The following is a 20,810-nucleotide window of genomic DNA, read 5'->3' as shown; positions in this document are numbered from 1 at the left end:
TTGTGTAGTATTTGGTTGAATATGTATTAACTCCTCTCTCAAGGGGTTATTTGCGCCTTATCAGTGAATTTTGATATTTCACCTCGGAGAATGACAATAGAGTATTCTTCCTCAGTTACTTTTTTCTTCTTTAATCACACTTTATTTAATTTTCCAACACAAAAGAATTTTCGTTTTCAAAAAAAAAAACATTAATATTAAATAACTCTATTTATTGTAAAAATAAAACTAAAATTGGAATGAGATTATATGTGAGCCTGTAAATTTAACATTTTAGGGATGATAGATGAAACCAAAAAGTAAGAACCTTTTTTTTTTGAAATTGATTTTTTAAAATTTTTTTAACGGTTGCTTTGTAAACTTATAAAAAAATATCTCTCTGAGTTTTATAATCATAATTTTAAATTTAAATAATTCGTAACTTCTTTCACGCTCTGCCTAAAATTTTTCCACTCTCGTGTCAAACTTTAACCCTCGATTTTTGTCATTTCCGGGGAAAGCAAATTGGCAACTGGTATGAACTTTCTTCAATAGTTTACACCACTTGAATCTGATTCTTGGAGGTGTAAAAAAAGGAATAACTAACTGAAGAGGTACACATAAAATAAAAAAATTTTGTTCCCATCTATAATTTTTTGTACTTTTTGGAAAAGGGAAAAGGATTGGGCCCCTTTTTAAAAAAAAAAAGTGTTTTTTTGAACACACAAAAAGACGTAATTGATGGTTTCACGTTTGGGTATTTTTTTTGAAGGGAAATTTTAATTGGGATATTTCCCAAATCTGTAAATTAAAAATTTTAACGCCCCTAAAAAGCAACAAAGCAAATACAAAATTGAGAGAAAAAGCGGGTTTTGCAAAAGAACCAGTATAAATTTTATAAATAAAACCCCCAAATTTTTCCAAATTCAATATATAAGAAGGTTAGAATTAATTTTGAATCAATTGACCCTGGGAACAATTATTACACTAAGAAAGTTTCGGGGGCGATTAATAAGAATTAGACATTTAAGAATAAACTTATTATGATAGGTTACTCGAACAGCCCAAACCTCGTGTGAAATATGCAATATTGATCAAGGGCAATGTTATATACATTACATATGTTAAGATCCCAGAAAACGAGAAAGATGACTTATGATAACGAATTTTGTTTCTGTAGGGTGACGCTTTATGGTTATAGGCGAAATTTAAACTGATAAAGCCAATGCAAAACATTACATTTGAGACAAGTTACTTGATCATACCACTTTCTTTTAACCAATTTGTATTATTGAATGACTTTGTTGGGCGGTCTTTTAGGTTTCCTTGTTATCTTTTTTCTGTTGTTTTTTTTTTGTTTTTTTTTTTTTGGGGGGGGGTTGGGTGGTTTATTTTTGCTGTTTTTTCCCCTCATTTTTATGTTATTATAATTATATAGAGCTAGCTATAAACGTATTATTTCATTATCTAACTTTATCTAAATAGTCTTATATATTTATATATTTCACTTTGTTTTTGCTTATTTTTCTTTTTCTTTGTTTTTTTTGTTATTTTTTATTTTGCAAAAACAAACAAGTAAGTTTTGACAACATTAACCGTTGCCTTTAATAAGCTAACGAAGTTGCCAAAAAAATAAGACTGACCAACTCTTGCCTTTTGCCGTTTGCTCATTTAGTTGCTTTCCAACTTTTATGCAAATCTTGAATCGTACATTTAGAGACAGCAAAATTACGAACTATTTAAGATGCATCTGCGTTAGGTTTTCAAGTTAAATGGCTCCTAAAGTGTAAGTGATCTGCTGTCACTTTGGCTAGACTATATATAATATATTATTCAAATCAAATGTATCAGATTGTGTAGTTCAAATCGCCACTGTCTGTGCAAGTGTGCTACAGATACAAATAGTTGTTAATTCTAGTAATTATTGTATTAAATGTCAGGTCGGGAAGTACATAGAACTTGAACTGTAAATTAACCTGACTTTTATGTCAATTGATTTTACGAATTTATATCAGACTAAAATTTACATAAAAGTTCGTTAAACAGTAATAAATTATCTACAAGTATATTAAAGAAAAAAATGATACAATCGTAGACAAATATGCCATGTAACATATAGATTTCTTAGCAATAGTCTTTCCAATAAATATGTTATATTCCAGACGACACTTCAGCAAGTGAACTCATCCAGTTTTAATGCAATTACTGTTGTAAAATGTATACACATGAAAGTATACGCTCAAAGTAAAAGTTTGAACATGAATAAAAATATTTATTTGCATATTTACAGACATGTTTTAGTAGAAAATTAACTGAATTATTAAATAAATATAAGAATATATAAACGTATCAGTGTAAATGATTTTTTAAACATTAATGGTTATAACCTTTTAATTTTTTAGATAAAAGATATTGACGTATTAAGATTCATATGTGTATGATATACGCTCTTGCATTGGAATTAACAGGGAAACTTTGTGTAAGAAACTAATATGATTAAGCGTCTATCACTTGATGTATTTGTATTGTTTTATGTAATTATTAACTAATAAGTGCCGGATGTAATAGCAGAGGGAAATATCTAGGTAAACAATATTAGTATTTATGTATGTATGAATACATTCAATGCAAAACATATCTGGAATTTCGTGTTCTAGTTTTTTTTTGTCGACTTATTTCGAATATATTCAGTGTTTGTTTATTGTAAACGGATAAGTTTTTTAAACCATCATTCTTGGAAAATAGTGAATACGGAACATGTTCTTCATTTCTGTTCTTATGCAGCAAATCTGAATACAGTCCTATAAAGGATTATTTGTAAGTATTACTTTTGTACCTAAAACAATATACAACTATTTTCGTATACTTGATAGCATAATAGGAACCTTAAGAATTATTTCTTATTTAATGTACGAAAATATAAGCTTTGTTCATGTTTCTTCGGCATGATTTCTGGGTGAATATTTTCATCTTCTGTTGGAAATATTTTTTTAACATTATTGCATCCGTCTCGTACATCGAAAAATAATAACAACTGCAGGTGACAAAGCGACCAGTTCAGACCAAGATCAGCCTACACATCCGTCCCGTCTGATCGAAAGTGTGCACTTTTCGTACTTTACCCGATACATGTTTTTAAATGTTCCCTAAAATGATAAATGGTTTTGTCCAGATTGAAAGATGGACAAGACAAGCTCATTTAAAATATTTTGTGTGGTGTTACTAAATGCCTGCTGTTGAACGCAATAGTCCATTTCATCATGTTAAATTCTCACAATTATTAAATGGATCAAAGAAATATTTTATTACTCGGATATCAAAGCAAATCCTATTACCAAGAGAACAAACATTATAAAGTGACGAAGAAATACTTTGATGAAAATATCATGCTATTTTTGTTCAAAAGCTATTTCTCTTATATTAAATCGATATTCACCACTTTTTCCATACTTGACACACATCATTATCGGCAAATTATAATAACAATCCCGTGTGTAGGGATTTTCTCTAAATAATCGCTATCGATAAGACAATGATTATTTGTTGTTTTATGCTATTTAATAATGTGTTTTGAATTTTAATGATACGGAAAATGCATTTAAAAGTAGTATAATTTTAGTACGTATAAAATAACTTATCAAACGTCCTTTACTTCTTTTTTTAACAAACTCTTGCAAATTGATCATCCTGACTAGTTTGATAACTTCTGAACTGAATAATGGACCACCTTGACGTTGTTTTGAAAATGGTTTGAAACCATTCTTAATATATTGAGGATTGTTCAAACTGTAACTCATAAAAAAGAAACACTGATAACATTGATATTTGTAATAATAAAATCTTCAATGGAGTCACAGTACGTTATACAGTTTATTTTCACAGTGTGAAGAGTAAATGTATAATTTAGTGTTTGTAAGTCACTAAATCGCTGAATTATTTGCACCTGTTTATTATCGCCTAGCTGCCAAGTTAATAATACTTTGCATGCTGGGAAAAATGTCGTCTGCTAAAAAATCGTCTGCTAATTTATTTTCAATTTTCTTAAAATTAAAAGGAAAACATAAAGGATAACTTTCTAATAGCTCAGAACCTGGCAAGACCCTGGATAACTCGGCTACTTCTTCAGTATCAGCCTGATAGGAAAACATTTGTTTCTGCTATAAGCATGCTTAACATTAACATAGGTTGTTTATTCCATATTATTACTGCACATGTTCATTATACTGCACGTTTGAAACGTCATTTTTCATTGGATAATTGTGACGTATATATTATAGAGTCCTAAAAACACGACGGCTGTCAATTTTCTAAGAAATTTCACTTTTTTCTAAAAAAGATTCCTGACAGGTTATATGACCGTATATAAACGGTTGTTTGCAAAATAACATTCGCAACGCGGCGGCTTTGGTTATATAAACAAATAGCCGTTTATATAGGACCATATAACCTGTTTATGTATTATATGTTGTATATGTAATATGGTGATGAGTTTTTTATGCTTAAACCAAGAAATAAAGTTTCTGTTCTGTTCTGTTAAAAATCTTTACAAGTATGGATCAGAGGATAAAGTGGTATTTATTTCTAGCTCTATTATTGTCAATATAAATCGTAGAATATTATTACTTCACTATTAACTTAATGAGAAGTTAATTGTAATGTTCATATTAAGTATGAATCAGAATGTTATAGTTGTTTGAAATTACCTATAACACACTTGTTACCTTAACAACTTGTTGTTTCTGAGTCATGCAAATTGCACATATTAAACAAATCATGAATCTACTAGGATAAAAGTGTATATGCTCCTAGAAATTTGTCTGAGTTCATTCATTCTTGGGATTGCATTTTTAAATTTAATGTGAACTACATGATTTTGCATATCATCGTGATATGAACAGGTTTCTTGTTCTGCTATATAGCGTTCTAGCAATGATAAACATACATGATATGTTATAAAGGTGGTATAACATATCTTATTTTTGTGATATTATCACTAAGGCGATCAATTTGCATAATATTTACTTCAGTGTTATTGAATAAATTGTTGTTGTTGTTTTGTTTGTTTGGGTTTTTTGTTTGTTGTTGTTGTTTTTTGTTGTTGTTGTTGTTTTGTTGTCTTTTATGTTTGGTTTATTTATTTTTTTTTAGGGAGGGGGTTGTTTCTGTTGCCGAAAACATATAAGAAATTGCTATTCAACGATTTGCAAAGAGACATTTAGTCTTTAGTATGAATATAAAGCTTAACATGTAGAATTATCAGTTTATAATAGCATGCATGATATCTTTTTTTAAAAACTTCGTTCAGTAAGAGTGTTTCTGGGAGTTTTTACTCTTTTGCTTCTTCTCATTGAAATTAGTTAATTGTCGTGATAGTTTTGAAATGCGAATGACAGTTAATATCGTTTTATTTTCCCGATAAACACTCTCTTTAATTGAGAATACACTAGCAGTCCTCATTCCTATATAAGATACACAATCAAGTTATGTAAATTTTGTGTTAAATTGATGTAACTTGAATTATTTTAAATTGCAAAATGTCATCATTTCAGAAAACTGTTTTGAAGGTTATTGTATAATTAAAGTGATATATTATAATAAAAGTAATGAATTCTTAGGTGCAGATGGGAGTTTTATCGCTGTATGTGTGTGATATAATTAAGAATTTTTGGAAGTCTTGCATTTAATCTGTGTTTCAAGAAAGCGTTTTAGAAATGAGGTATTGTAATTTAGTTTTGAAATAGCTGTACGTTCTTGAATCGATTAAAACATATAATGTTTTGAATTCCTTCTCCGCACGCATTTTCCCAGAAATATCTCAACATTATCATGATTAACCAATAATAATTTGATAAGCTTAATGCTGAAAATAAGGTTCACCAGCTTAGCTCAAAAGGAGTGCATAGGATTTGTAATCCAGGGGTTGTGGCCGAGGTTAAATTTCTCCGTTACAATTGATCGACTCAAAGTCAAGGAACATAAACAGCCAGTCACTTGCGGAGAAATTCATAATAAATGGTTAGTTATCCAGTTAAGTCGGTTCGATCAAGCAGTTGATTGAATCCATTGGTCATGTGGAATAAGAACGCGGACAATTAAGGATGAATCGGTTATTAGTTATCCAAGGAAGCCGGTTAGATAGACTAGCCGACAAGATATGACCAATCATTTGTTAAAGTCGGCATAATCAGATACAAATGTAATCAAATTAAGAAAAACAATATAAAAAAGAAACGATGGTAATCAATATTGTTCCGTTTTAAATGATAGAAAATAAGTAAAATGTTAGTCTCAGATCGAGCCTTACCTAAATTAGATACGTTGTGTTAACTTCAATGTTGATTTCAATAGTTTCATTCACGAATACAAATTCTGTTTTGTTACAGATTAAGTTTAAAAATGCATAAATGAGCCGCGTCACGACAAAACCAACATAATGGGTTTGCGACCAGCATGGATCCAGACCAGCCTGCGCATCCGCGAAGTCTGATCAGGATCCATGCTGTTCGCTATCAGTTTCTCTACTTGTAATAGGGTTTGTAAGCGAACAGCATGGATCCTGATCAGACTGCGCGTATGCGCAGGCTGGTCTGGATCCATGTTGGTCGCAAACCCATTATGTTGGTTTTGTCGTGACGCGGCTCAAATTAAATCGTTTCTTAGCTGGGAACATAACATCTTCTACCGGACATTATTGTGGAGAAGTAGATGATAAGATTGCTATTGTCGGTTAATAATTCAGAAAATGTGACATATTGTTGATGTATTTCTCCGTGAATGTGCTATATTTGGAAATTAAAATATTTGCTGATAAAACTTATCACTTATTAAAAGTGTGTACTGCATTTTATATCAAATGTATTGTTTTGAGGGATAAATATAGAATCTGAAACGAGACACTTTATCCGAATGTGATGGGCGTTATTATATTTCTTTGACGAGTTTATTTGCAAGTAAATTAAATTCGTAATATAACATATGGTATGAAACGATTCATTTCTTGAGAGGACCTTATAGTAACGTCGTAGAAAGTATAAGTGATTTTATAACTTGTTTCAAAGGAATTTCAACTATTGGCATAATCTAGAAAAATACGTAAATAACAATGAGTATATAACTTTTATCTTCATGTAAATTGTTCATATATGTATGAGATTTATCTACAATATGAAGAATGTTTAGGTATTTCTTCGAATAAATTTTCACTTGATAAAGTACATTTGTTCCATAATGTATTGTCATGATTTAGAACGTATAAACAAACATTTTATAAGACTTTAACAAAATACAAATGAAAACGTATCTGAATATACCGTTTCATTATAATTATTATTTTGACGAAAAGATTCGGCTTTGAATAAATGATATATATTGTTGATAATTTTAAAGAATATTTTTAGACTTGCACTATCAATATGGAGTTAATACGTTAATTGGATCTAAAGAAAAATACCTGTCATGTTTAAAGCAAACTTAGCAACTTGTTACATATAAGGTTCATCTAAATTCCAACTTGAAATCATTACTAGTATATCTGATTACTGTCATGATGGTGCTGTTGTATTGAACATCAACATACAGCTTCAAAAACGCTTCTTCCAGCTTTTTTAAATATCGTTTTTCGTTGATGTCATTGAAGATTTTATATTAAACAACTTAAACTGTATAAATTATTAAATATTTCATGAGCAATAAGTTCTGGTATTTCAGATAGCAATGCGGGTGCAATGCTAGATAATATTGATTTACATGCATATAGACACTAAATATATATATATGAAAATGAGAATGTAGCTGTTCTTTTAGGTTTATATATAAACAAATGTTATTTTTATCTGTTACAGGTATAACCGCGTTTCTAGAAAACCTGCCTTGGATTATATACGCTATCAAACGACAACTGTTGGATGTTTTTGTGTTGTAAGATAAAAAAAAATCTTCTTCGATTAATGTCAGATAGATTTGCAGGATGGTTATGTTTGAATGTGTAAAAACTACTGAGTGAGACTTCTAGGTATTCCTACGCTGTAAATAGGTTAGTTCTATGCAATACCTGGTGGAATACATACAACTGTGTTATATTTCTCTCTATTAATCTGCATAACTTTTGTGATTGGATGATAACATTTCCATTGTTCTCACTAGAGAGGTGAGTGTTAACATATATATGTTTATTATCATTTAATTGTAGCATAATATTTTTAGTATGTCATTAAGAAAATAATCTATCTTAGTAAATGGTATTGATTCTTTGTGAGCGACTTGGTTATTAATTATTAAAAGTAATTATGTATGCTCCATCATAATAAGTGACGTCCAAGATATTAGATATGGTGTTAAGAATTGTCGAAACGCCACTTATAATATGACATTGCGGCCTGAGACTTACATGTTTCAACTCTTCGTATTACAAAATACACCTCTATCCAAATAATTTTTCCAAAGTAAATAGTATTTGCTTCACTTTCTAAATGAACAATAAGAAACACCTGCCACACCTGAGATTTAAACGATTGAAGCCGAGGTCAACGTACTGTACATTGTGTCAGGTTGTCGTTTCTGATCATTAAAGACATACGTTGTTTTCCAACAACGGCGACCAGCTGGTCTTGATCTGCACTGGTTGTATGAGTAAAAATAGTTTCCACCAAAAAGGTTTTCATAATATTAATTATCCTTTTATATATTTAATATTTCAATGCTTATAATATATATCTAATACTTCAATGCTTATAATGATAATCAGGTATCTTAAGCAAAGTGGCATGTGTTCTATACATTGCTATTTCTTGATAGGCACATACCATGTAAGAAAGTATCTGCAGAATATTTATCAAACAAATAAATGCTCCCCTTAGATGATTAAAAAATAAAACAGATGCTCCAATACGATGATGAAAAGTAAAAGAAATGCACTAATAAGACGGTTAAAAAATAAAAGAAAATGCTCCAATAAGATGTTGAAAAATGAAGCTCCGATACGATGATGAAAAATACAACAAATTCTCAAATTAGATGATGAGAAAATAAAATAAATGCTACGATAATATAATGGAAAATAAAACAAATGATCCGATAAGATAATGAAAAAATGAAACAATTGCTCCTATAAGATGGTAAAAAATAAAAGAAAATGCTCCAAGAAGATGATGAAAAATAAACGAAATGCTCCCATAAGATGATGAAAAAAGAAACAAATGTTCCCATAAGATGATGAAAAAATGGAACAAATGCCTTCATAAGATGATGAAAAATGAAACGAACCCCTTTATAAGATGTTAGATGAAAAATGAAACCAATGCTCCCATAAGATGATGGAATATGAAGCGAATGCGCATATTTGTAACTGTAAGATTTGAAATCAGTCTGTGCAAAACTACTCGATTCCCATTAGTGCTAAGATGTAATTAAAATACCAGTGAACAAACATCCTTTAGCCACTTAAAATGATTTCATCCAGTCTTAAGATAATACCGCGTAGTCAATCTCTTGTCATTTTTTAAGATTGACTGCATGAAATAAAAAGGAAATTATATTTTCGCATGTTTTGTTCTATAAATATTTCATATCTCTCTATTAATATATATTTTAATCATCTATTTCCTGAGAAAATCACGCTCTTCTATATTTATTTATATTGACGAAGCAATTTTCACAGTGTTTTATTGCTGAAATATAAATGCCACATAAATCTTCTTGGGAACTTAAATATTTTGGTTCAAAGTAAACATTGATTAAAAGTAACGTAAACTTTGAGCAAAAGGTAAACAGTCTCTGTAAGTCGCTTTGTTTGCCATTGCATTCTTTCCATGTGTATTAATTTAAAGATAAAGCAAACAGACAATAAACAATTTGAAAAAAAAGAGCATTATTTAATATTTAAATTTTGAGGGTTCAATTTTGCAACTTTGTGAGTGCCCTGGTTAGCTTTTTTTAGTGTTTATCATACAAATTCCTATCTAGAATTGACTGATAAGAAACAAGAAGTATCAAAGTTCATGTTTATCACAGGTGATAATTAGTTTCATTCCTTACTAATACTTTAAGTCCAGCTGATTATTTTACTGGAAATATTAACAGAAACTAGGTCAGCTCTCGGTCAGTAAATGTTTTAATTATAATCAAAAATACGACCCAGTGAACTCCTATCCTGCAAGCGACAACAGATTCTACTCAAACAACCAGTGCAGACCAAGATTTCTGACGTCTGATTATGGTCTGAACTTTACTTTAAGTTTCAAGATTTTCCTTAAAAGTATAGGAAATGAATATACATTTAATCAAGTTTCTAAGATTCATGTATCAGTATTTATTTTTAAGGCTTTATTATAAAATATTAATAAGAATGATTGAGAATGAATTTATAGCAAAGTTAAGTAGCATTCACAGTGTTTGCACAAACAAGCTATTACAAATCTTTTCAGACAGTCACTAATAAGGTTATATATATTAATAAAATGCACTTCAATTAATCAAGGGTGAACACTTCTGGTACATTATATATTTGCATTATATAAATCTGATCTATCTCAAGGTGATATTACATCATATTAACCTATATGACATGTATAATGCTATAAAATTTGTAACTGTTTATAATCAAGAAAAAAAGGGTTAAGGTAAATAAATCTATTTCAAATAAGATTCCAATTTGAATGAACAATTCTTCAATGTTATTACAAGATTTTAGAGAGAAAATGACATGGTCCTGCTTGTCCAAGAACAATGGACTGTGTTTTGATCTGCATAATTATTATCGTTTATTTTTATCATATTGATTAACTATCTACTCAGCATGCTAGCAAAGGTCAATTACAAGGTGGTAATACTGTTGAGGTTTACCTGCCAATGTTGGGAATTTACTTTAGCACACTGACATTTCTTCTTTTTGGTTTTACGGCGCACTAACACAATTTAGGTCTTATTGCACCGAAACAGGAAAGATGATTTTGGTTAACTTCGGGTGTAACAAACTCATAGGGATAAAAACCACCTCACCTGTTAGAGCTAAGAGATGCATAGATTCCAGTAATTCGAACCTATGCAATCGCCTCTTACGATCACATGATGATAAAAACATCGACTGATAAAACGATAGTAAATAGCATGGAATTTTTCATACATCTATTTTTAAACCATTCTTTTTATGGTAAATATTTATTTCCAATAAAACTATTTCAATTCTCTTACAAATGGCACTACCTCAATACTTTTTGGTTTGTATATTCAAATGATGAAAAAGATTAAAAGACAGTTTCAAATCTGGAGATATTCTGAGAGCAATGAAACGAAAGATTAGTTGTCATTCTTGAATTCGCGAGTTTAGATTCGATTGAGTATAATCATCAGAAGAGAAGGAGGGGAAATCTCACCCCGTAGCACAGGCTATAGCAGAATTCACTGAGCTATGTTTATTTCAAAATGGATACTGAAAAAATAGAAATAGAATTCAAATCCTTCAGACGTTGTAAGAAGAAACTAGACTCTGACACTTTAAACATCTTAGAAATTATGCTTTTTATATAAAAAAAAACATTTCATGTTCTTTGGGTGCGAATCACTTTCTCAAAGATAACAATAGAGATTGTTTCGGCAGATACCTGTTTCATTTTATCAGTATACCCATCAAATGTATAAAATAGATTGCATATGTACAGATGAAAAAGATTAGTTTCAGTCAGTCTTATGTTAAGTTCTTTATATTGTTTTCAAGTTTTAAGTCATTTTTCACTAAGATTGATAACAGTTTAAATCACTCCTTAAATTAATTTCAAGCCTTATCTGTCCCCCCTTCCCCCGCAATAGATAAATAAATAAACAAACAACAAAGTTCTTTTCATGGCGACTTGCTTGTAGGCACTAACTCATTTAATATTTTGGTTTTAGGTTCATACACATTTTCAGATAATAGGAAAAGAAATATGAGCATAGTATATATAAATGTTAATCGAATCGTTTTTAATAATATTTGAATTTCTTAATTCTTTCTTAAGATTAACGATTAAACTGTAAAATTAATTACACCATTAGAATAATAAGCTTAAATTATTCACGCTTTACCTGTTTGTCAACTACCGGTATCATGATAGAGTATGCTTTGAAATTGATATGGGCCGAATCATTGTTATTTGTAAACTTCGAATTTCGATGTGTTATACACATTCTTCCGTTCCCGCCAGTTTTAACCTTTCGCCATTTCTCTAGCAGGAAAATACGACGACGCAAGATTTATTTCCCATCATCGGCTTTCTGAAGACGAAAAATGGCGATAATTATTGACCTAGTATTTTTTATAAATTATAGCATTCAATGCATGTCAAGGGACATGCTATCTTACAAGTACTACAAAACGAAGATTGATCGGTGTCCAATTCTTAAAACAAAATCATACAAGTTCTGTTGTAACAATCGCTTTACACGACAAAAGAAAGTTAGCAAGGTTCGGCTGCAGGAAAGATAATGATGATTTATGCTTCGTTCGCTCGGAATGTCAATGTTTGTTAAGCCATGTCATAACTTTACCGATATGTGTCGTTGAATGTCACAACAAGACAGAAACATACTAGATTGAGGCAAAAAGTATCTGTTATATTAATCAGTCTAAAAAAATAGATATAATAATACAACATAACTCGTATGACATCAGAGTACATAGACTAAACATTTCCAAACTGATATGATAGATGTATTTGGGGGAAAAGCATTGATGTTTTTAAATGACTTTTCTGTTTAAGAGATCAGTAGAATGGCTATTTGTCTTCACATGAGAATTTCACTACTAAGTCAATAGATAAAACATCAAATTTACAAAACAGGAATTATTAAACACATGAATTAATCACGGCATACTATTTACTATAAATATTTCGAATTTCATCCTATGAAAGTTTTTAACAACCCCGAATTGCAAAAACAAACTGAACAACTTAACAAGTTTTACCTGTACATTACATGCAATTAAGAATGTTAGTAAATACGGAATAAAATGATATTTATTATGTTCAGCCAGTAAAATTTGAATTGCAGACACACTTGAGTGAATACCCCTCTTTAATCATATAGTCATGTGTATCCTTTATCTTATCTGCAATGAATGTTTTATAAACAGAAATGATTAACTTTGAAAAAAGAACTCGAGTGAAAAACAAAAATGCTGATAAAGGAAAAACTCTTTGTAAAGTGAAAAAGAGATTGCAGCAATACGCTATTATCAATCTCTTACAGAGCATTTATCATATTCAAATGACATTTGTAATTTGGTACGAATATTCTTATCTAAAAATGTTGATAACAGTACAATATTGTGAAAAGTGAAAAGTCATCAATATAGTTTACTTATGTTGACCTAACTTTTAACTTAAGCATTTCAGTCATGAATATGTGACAATCAAGTGAAATCTTGTCACTGCCAGAATACGTTGGTTATCGCCTTTCTTTGCAATAAAAACGTTTAATATTGTAAGTAAAAAGGCAAATAATTTGAATATAAATAAAGACTATCCCATTTCTGTAACATATTTGAAGTGATATTATGCTCATCTAAGTGGGTGATAGCAAAGAAAATTGCCTTAAATATCCATCGCAATTTACCTGTAACGTTATATTTTACGCAGATCCTAAGAATTGTCCAATATCAACTGTTTGCAATTTACCATAATAACAGTCAATCTTTTGAAATATATAGTAAATTCAGCTCAACTTGACAATGAAAAAAAAAACACATAATGTCACTTTAAATTTTGCCAGTCATCTCTGGGCTCAAATGTATTTTTTATTTCTTTTGTTGTACAATTTTCTTCTGAGGTAATATCATCTTACAGAGAAAATATATGAGGGTACTGACCTTAAGTGGTAATAAATATTTATTGCCAATACAATGTCCTTATATACTGGTTTTCTGTCATGAAAATAAGTAGTCTTATAGCAGAAATATTCTTATTTTTATTGATACTGTGCGTCCTAGTACAGAATTTATTTCTCAAACATTTACGACTTTATCTAATCTGTCTCTGACAACATTTCAAGTTACAGATAATAATTTCATTACCGTATTGTTAATGATGTCTTTTATTCTGGTCTATGAGAACTTCTGTAGACACATTTATCTCTGTATCTAAGCCTTTAAGTTTGATAAGAAAGACATTGATAGAATTATTGTCGTGTGTGGTGGGCGCGGGAAGAGAACTAATTCATAAGCAAGTTATATTGATAGACGGTCAAGAAATACAATGAGGAATAGGACTATTTAAATGAGGTTATTATACAGTTAAGAAGTACGTACGAAATAACTTTCCTAAATGGCATGCCTGTTTTGTTCCTTTATTAAGTCTTTTATTTTGATTTTTGGGCGTATGATGACTAGTTGTTAAAATTGTTGATTCCAAACTATTTTTCCCTTACCTCTGTGGGTTAAAATCCCGCCATAAATTTGGATTCATTCAAGTGAGGTAGCTATTCTGCAGACTTTACGCAAAAAAATAAATCCATAATATTTATTTATTGTTGTTATTATTAAACTATTTAACTATTTAAAGTACAGCAAAATCAGCAAATTACGAGATATAACATTTGTCGAACATTTAGATTGAAAGTCACTTAGTGCACACATTTTTGCCGCGGTGTAATCTAGATTTTAAATTGATTGATTTTGATATTTTAATTTCATCCAAAGTCAATGAGCTTTACGTAGTATACTTCCTGTGATTGAAATAAGAAGATATAACCTTCTGCAATATCATTTTTTTTTATTTAAAAAAATTATCTCTGATCAATTTCTTCGAGAAATCATTATAATAACGATAACATAGAAGGACAAATTATTGTATTACGTTTGCACAATTTGAGACAGCTCATTTTAAATAGAATGTCTCCTAATAAGAAAATGCGTTTAGCTCAGTGTATATTTCAATCCTATTTCTATGCAAATAAATGACTATTAGGAGTTAAATGAACAAAAGTTGATACAACCAACAAACATCTATTATGTATGCTTGAATTACACTTTACTTCCCCTATTTGGAATTTTCATACACTTCATTTATTGGCTTAATCACATTGACGTCATACTTTATCTCATGTAAGGTGTGTGATCTTTTTCTGATAATAAAGACCGTTAATAGAGACACATGATTGTAACATAAGATTTTGTCACCAAGTATATTTAGTTTTAAATGTACACGAAAACTGAATGTGTAAAGTATATGTCAAATCCTTTAACTGTGATAATGTTATATTACAATGTTTACCATTGCGTTAATATTTTCTCAAAATGCTGCTATTTTCTGAAATGTAACCATATCCTTTAAGATAATAAATGTATTAATACAATGGAAACATATAGCACCACTGTTTTTGTTATAAGACTTTCGCTTTGGTCTCAAAATGGCATGTAACATGAGAGTGAATATTAAAATGAACGATTGCACCCTCCCCCGCATAACAATAGCATTTAATAAATGCAGACATCTGCCTTAACTAAGATATTGATTGGATTTTTTCAACTGAGCAATTTGTATTAATTGACTTGGCATTTTCAAACTTCGTGCAGACATTATATATTGTCGTCTCATATAACATTAACGAGAAATAAATTGACTGGATAATATCACATTGATTCCCATTATTTGGAATTTTATCTATTTATACACATATACTTTTAGCGGCCAATAATTATTCAAGCATTTCTATACAGAAACCCCAACCTCCAAGTGTAGTCTCTCAATCAACGTTGCCTTTCAATCACATGACCAACTAATAAAGGGAAAGAGATGATCCTGTCTTTGTTCTCTGGTATGCAATTGTAATTTTTCGAAAATTATAACATTTTAGCAGGGAAAGCCATGTGACATATACTAGCTAAGAAACATTGTGTTCACCATAAAGGTAACTCCAACTGTCAATTTTGCCGATATTTTTACGGATTTATAGACACTTTATGCAATCTAAGAAAGCCAATAGGTGGCATCTATTCGATTACGTTTTATTTTAATGTGGAATTTAAAATATTTGACCTTGTTTAAAATTAATGAATCTATGATAAATATTTTGACAAGGTTGTTATTTATTAACATGTTTGTTATTTGACATTTAAAGGCGTATGTTATACAAATAAGAAGAATGCAAAATATGAAATATTAGGGTTGACAAATGAAAACTGGAATCTTGCTCAAACTTTTAAGTTGAAGATTATCACTATATTCAAAGTTCATTAAACCAGTATGAATGGATCTGAATTTTATCATCCGCTTGCGGAGAAGATAAAATTGTCAATTTTGTCAAAAAAGACATAAACAACTATAACTAGATTTTTCATTATCTAAATGTAAATGAAATTTGTTTGATCATCCATTCATTAATATAGTATTTATTATATTTGACATGTTTTGTGATTTACATTCGACTTTTTAGAATACGTGTAGATGATAAACGCAAGATGGAACTTTTTGTTTTACTTATTTCCAGTCAATTGACACTTGCTTCACCACCACAAAACTAAGCAAGATCATTTGTGATCATTTTCCTCTCATTCTTTATTCTAGAATATTTCGTCTTGTTTTGTCTATTCTAGTATCACGCTGGTTTGCCTATTCTAGAATCAAGCTCATTGTCAGTTCTAAAATTAAGCGAAGTCCATCGTCTAGAAACAATTTTCTAGTCTGTTCTAAAATCAGACTTAGCATTTTAAATATGATTAGGAATAAGGAAACATTCACAGATAATATATTTGTAATTTGTGATTTGAAGCATAATGTTTTAGTTATTATGTGAAATTCCTCAGACGAGAATTTTTTTCGCTACGTTGTTGTATAGTTATTATAACTCTTGTTACATAAATAGTATACCGCATTTTTTGTGACATTTCCGGTTCAGAATTTAATAATCCATTAAAGCAATGACGTCTACATTACCCGGAAAGGCACGTATGATATTTCTATTTACTTCGAATCTTATATTCAGTAGTTATGTTATTAAGACAAAAACAACATTTCAGCTATAAATTACTAACATGTGTAAAACCGTTAAGTTTTGCTTCATCTGAGTTAGTAAAACTGAATGCAGTCTTTGAATATCAGAATACCGTTACTCAATAACTACAGACTTCAAGATATCTACTTGCAAGTGAACGCGAAGAGAAGATTGTAATTATTAAGTTTTGAAAACTCACGTTTGATCATTAGCTTACAGATGTTATTTATCATTATACTCCTAAACGTTTGATTGCATGTAGAATTACTGTTAAAAACTGATTTTCTATTTTGTTTTGCATGTATACGAAGGCAGTTTTCAAGGTCATATCACAAATGTTAATACACAAAAATTACTAATTTTCAAATACCAAATTTTAGCTTAAATTAATTATCATAATTTATATCTCAGCAATTAGTCTGCTAGCGACAACTTATCAAAGCGACCAGAGCTGACTAATATCCGTCAGAACATCCGTGTCGTCTGTTCATGGTCTGAACTGTTTGCTTTTCAGCAGACGATACCTATTTTAAAAAAAATCCTAAATCGATGAATAGTTTTTTTCAAGACTGAAAAGTATACAAGTCTATTTAAGATATTTAAGCGTTGTAAGGTTTTAATAGAAAATGATGAATTAAGTCTCCAACAATCTACATTCGTTCCAAGAAAGTATCTGTGATAGCTTCTTGTCAAGTGTATTTTCATTTTCTTTCACTGAACCAGATAAGAGGCAGAATGAGTTTTCTCTCCAATAATTATGCAAATATACCATTGTCATGGAAATAGTTTAGTGAAGGACAACAAAATAAAACAAGATTTGCATATAGTTTTGACATTAGAACGCCGTGTCTTTGGTACATTAAATCCTCTATAAACCAGAGAATAAACATGTACTTAATCAGCTGACGATTGTCTGTTAACTAATATTGGATAATGATTATTTTGCATAATGCTGCTTTAAAGAAATGAATGATCAGTTTAATTATCGTGAAAATAATCGTTATTCCTGTCTGTTAGTATCACCTTGTTGTTAAGCCTGAACGTTAAGTCAATACAATACATTGACAACTTCAATATTATTTCCGAATATAAAAATCTGGAAACAAAGTGATCCCTCGGAAGCATTAATCACAACAAAATTTCAAGAGAATTGCAGACTCGGTTTGATTGAGTCTTTACATGAGCGATAATGAATACCTGCAACATCCCTCACGCCCCCTAGAACCGGCTTAAGCGGTACTCAATTCTCAACACTCAATAGTGCTGGCATCAATGATCCCGAATGACCAGAAAAATATAACAACTGAAGTGAAGTACGGGGCAACTTTTAACAGCTGCCACACAGCACTTGACACCTGCTGTTGTGAAGTATAAATATCTGGAAACAAAGTGATCCCTCGGAAGCATTAATCACAACAAAATTTCAAGAGAATTTCTTAAAAGAAAAACAATCGGGAAGATTGGAAACAAACATGAATAGTTGAAATTGCAGTTTGACAGAGTCTGTCCATGAGACATGATAAAAGTGTAACATTGGTCACACTCTCTAGCATAAGTATTATTTACCACGATACTGTATTAATCCGTGTAAAAAGTAGTTCATAAACAATGGATATGATACTACATTTGTGAAAATGGTATACTCTCAAGTTAAAGTTAAATGGATGTCGTCTAAACAAATGTGATTTTTTTATTTAAAAAAAAAAAAGATTTTAACAGATGTTTTAGATAAAAGGAAGTTGCAATTTCATAATAATGCATTTCAAGTTGAATCCTCTTGTCTGTTTCAGTCTTTAAAACATAAACGAAATATCTTATTATGAGTAGAATTGTTGGAATGATATGACAATTGACTCGTTCTTTCTAACCTATCTCATATTTATAATCAAGCACATTTATGTTTTAGAAAATTATTTTAGTATCATTTTACTATTTGTTACAACTCTAGAAGGTTATTACAATTAATTGAATGTTGTCGAAGTTTGAGCCCATGATGATGTTTGTGAAATTATTTCACGCTATTTAAAAAATACCTTCAGCAGTTTACTAATAAACTAATAAATGTATTTTCAATATAGACTTTGAAAGAAATTAACCAATATTTTTGTTTATTTATTTAGTTGATTGGGGTTTCGTGCAGTTTCGTGCAGTTGTTTATCAAATAATTCCATATTACGTAACAAACAATGAAAAACGTACATCCGTTTATTATCTAACTGAATCTCTGCATCGGAATAAAAGTTGAATTTTAAAATGTGTTACGTCATTGATGTTCTTTGATTTAACATTCTTTGTTTACTGTCAATATTACAGGAGGAAAAAAACAGTTCTTGTAGTCCAGATTTCATATCAATATCACTTTAATGTAACGATTTCAAAGAACAAAGACTAACAAAAATCCTTAAATTAACTGCAGAATTGGCTTTGATTCAAGATTACAATGAAATGTACGTGACATTTCTAAAAGAAAAACAAGGATATTGCGTCAAAAGCTTTGATTCATATATTGCCAATAACAGTCATGTTTTTTTTTATTTATTTTAACGCAATCATGCTAATATGTAATTAATGAAATTGATCTTTGTCTCTGATTGGCTTCATTTATTGATGTGATATTGACGTCTGCAGTCGATTTTCTTCTGCCAAGATACATTGTAGAGAGAGGGTGGGACTTGGAATTGTATCATTCTAAATAAAGCTTCTAAAGTTTATTATTTGTAAATACGATTATTAGATACAACTAAATTATATGATAACCATTTGAAATAAGAACTCAATATTTGAAGCATAAGGTTTGTTTAAATATCTAAAATCATATTGGCAGACATAGGCAAGTGAATATTTTCTCCTCGAGTTGTTCTTTTATCTATATTTATTCAGACATAAATGTTTCATAGACAATTTGTGATGTGTTTTTAAACATTAAGCTGTCGATATTATCAGTTATTCAAAATATAATAAAAAACGCTTTTTGTACACTGAAATTTAATTTCCAGCAACTTACTTAGGATCAATTCATGCAGAAATTATTATCTTACCTTTCTTTTGATGTTTTAGGATGAAAAATGAGACCATTCTTTAAAAATAAATCATTCAATGTGTTATCGTTTTCTGACGATACAAAATATCATATCAAAGATTAATGTAAACATTTATTCATTGCAACGGTCATTAAAAGTGATAACAACCGACGGTTTACAGATGTAGACTACTTTAGTTTAATCCAATCGAATAAATAAAATTTGTAAAGGTAAATGACGTTAAAAATATAAGTCGGTATTTACCTTTGCGCACATACTGTTTGACATAATACTACTGCGATTTCAAAAATATTATGTGCAAGTAAAACTAGTCTTTAAAAAGCTATGACCAGCTTTTATATTGCAAATGTAATGATTGGATTCTAAATTGTTAATTATGTATTTCTGCACCAACAGGATTATCTTTATAGAGTTCACGTTTCCAAGGAACAATTTCACTATAATTATTTTTTTCTTTGCTTGCGTATTTATGTTCATTTATTTGATGAAGCAGTTTTTTTCTATAACTGCATCGAAAGTAACTAACGTTTGTAGTTGAACTTTTTAAAATTTATCAAGCATAATTTTTCGTACTGGTTAGCTTCACCTATTGTTATCAGAAACGTTTGCAGACTTAGCATGTGAAAGTGCATTTACCGCCTTATTTCTTGTATTTATTCTAATAAGACAAAACATCTAGTTATGATGTGTTTCCATACCATATCCTAACCAATTTATCATTCAGAAGAATAAGACAAAACCTAAATTGACCAGATTATATATCATATGCATGATAAAATACAATCCACTTGTCCAATTTAGAAATATTATTCACTTCACTTACTGGCT

At 29.9% G+C, this 20,810-nt stretch overlaps 1 long non-coding RNA gene across 4 annotated transcripts in view; it reads left to right on the top strand.

Moving 5' to 3' along the window:
* The window catches only part of LOC132728131 (uncharacterized), a 133,013-nt gene that overhangs the window by 14,805 nt on the left and 97,398 nt on the right, over positions 1 to 20,810 (top strand). For 3 of the 4 annotated variants that reach the window (XR_009625439.1, XR_009625442.1, XR_009625440.1), the window contains exon 2: positions 7,821 to 8,125. This is a non-coding gene — a long non-coding RNA (uncharacterized LOC132728131). Of the gene's footprint in view, positions 1 to 2,636; positions 2,797 to 7,820; positions 8,126 to 20,810 lie in introns of those variants that run through there. The other variant, XR_009625441.1, reaches the window with a different exon arrangement.

This window comes from Ruditapes philippinarum, unplaced genomic scaffold, assembly GCF_026571515.1.
Source record: "Ruditapes philippinarum isolate M1 unplaced genomic scaffold, ASM2657151v2 ctg103_1_1_1_1, whole genome shotgun sequence".
In the NCBI taxonomy this organism is placed as follows: Eukaryota; Metazoa; Mollusca; class Bivalvia; order Venerida; family Veneridae; genus Ruditapes; species Ruditapes philippinarum.
Note: the sequence above shows the minus strand (reverse complement) of the source record. Positions and strands in the feature narration are given on the sequence as shown.